This window comes from Hippoglossus hippoglossus, chromosome 6 (genome assembly GCF_009819705.1).
Source record: "Hippoglossus hippoglossus isolate fHipHip1 chromosome 6, fHipHip1.pri, whole genome shotgun sequence".
NCBI classification, from domain to species: Eukaryota; Metazoa; Chordata; class Actinopteri; order Pleuronectiformes; family Pleuronectidae; genus Hippoglossus; species Hippoglossus hippoglossus.
In genome coordinates, this window is record NC_047156.1 from 3,754,591 (window position 1) to 3,756,548 (window position 1,958).

Consider the following 1,958-nt stretch of genomic DNA (forward strand, 5'->3'; position numbering starts at 1 on the left):
AAGTACGTAAATAATAATGGTTATAATAATAATAATAATAATAGAGATGAAAGACCAAAGGCACTTCAAGTTAGGAATACGCTTTCAGAAAAAAAGTATGTTTTTAGCTCAGATTTAAAAGAAGACTCCTCATTTCCTCAGGCAGTTCATTCCAGAGCCTCGAGGTCCTGATGCCAAACACTCTGCCCCCTAGTGTCAGAATAGGGAGTTCAAACGTACAAACTGGGGGAGCGTTTGTGTCACACTGCTGTGAAGCTAGAGGCCATGAGATAAATGATTCCTTGATTTCTAACAATGCTGTGAGAAAATACAGATGAAATAATGAGTGTATATAATGTGTATTTATGGCGGCAGACTCTGGGACTCTGAGTCACTTTGCACTGTGATGCTGTTTACTATGACTCGGAGGCCACATTGGTGAAAAAACACAATAACTCACAGTGAAGACAATGGAGGATCCCCTCTCTGATCCTCCTTTTAGGTTGTGGTCTCTGGACAACGTACATATTTATATTGCATATTTCTGCCTAATTAATTGTTTCTTTTTATTTATTCAATTGTAGATTATGTGATTGAATCAAGAGAACTATGTTTAAACAACAGTAAGATTCGGTCTCACTTCTGATCTCTTAAGTGGAAACTGCTGAACCTTATTTAATTTCCCATTCCTGTGTGTTGTTGTCCAGCTTCTTCGCTTCATTCGGGTCAATTATCGTCTCTGGATTTAAACTAATACAGACGAGATGTCGTGAAGTAGTTGATCTGTTTAAAGTTGTTTTGCTGTAAATGTTTCTGCTCAGGTTGAGTTTTTAATTTCTCATGTGAAAAAATTGCCTCTTTCCTTGACCATTCATTCATTCTGACTTGCACTGAGCCGTCACTTGAAAATAAACAAAAGGACGACTATGGGTTTTCGTCTTTATTGAAATAGTCTGTTTATTTGTCTTTTTCATTTGCGTATGGTTTCCTCTCTGTGTGCGTGGAGAGCAGCTCACGTGACAGCTGGTGATGAACACTGGCCAAACGGGACTCTCATTCATTTATGTTGGCCTGGCGCCCCCTCGTGGTGAAGACTGGTGGTACAGATATAGTGAAGTTGTTTCTGCTAAATGAACAAGACAAAACACACAAACCCAAAATAATCCTGATGTTTCAGAATTTAATCTTAATTCCTTTTAATATTTTAGTGAATAATATTCACAGCCGTTATATAATTATATAGAATCTGAATTATGTACTTGACATGTTACACGTGCATGAACATTATTACAACTGTGGCTGTTAAATAATTAGTAGAATAAATATAATAAATATTTGAATCTTTAAGTTGAGAATTAGAGTGGTGTAGAAGTTACACACACACACACACAGATATGTATATGTAATAGCAAAAAAATAAAAATAACCAAGTGAGTAACTGAATAATTAATATTTAAATAAATAAAGAAGAAACATTAAATATTAGAATAATGATGTGTTATATATTATATTATATTTAGAATACCAAAAAAAATGAATACCCAAATAAAGTGCAAGTAAAAAACTCACAGAATAAATATAACAGAGAATTTTGTAGGAAAAACATTAAATTACCAAAGAAAGTACACTGTAGTAAATGTACTTGGTGTGTTTCCAGCTGTGTTAATGTTAGTGCAATGTGCTAAAAAGTGATAAAGACAGTTCAGTACAAAGAGCAGAAGTATACAAAATATACTGTTCATAATTAAAAAGAAAAACCATTACACCCTTGATGGTAATAATATAATAATAACTTCATTTATAGAGCACAAGAAAACAAATGGTGAAGAGTAATAAAAAACACCAGACTGTGAATTAAAAATACAAACACTGTGAGACAGATGTTGGAATAAACGTACCAAGGCGGAACTGCTTTGCTGCCGACGCTTTTATTTTGCAGGCCCGCTCACGGTACTTCCGGTGCGGGGCCAGCACCGTTA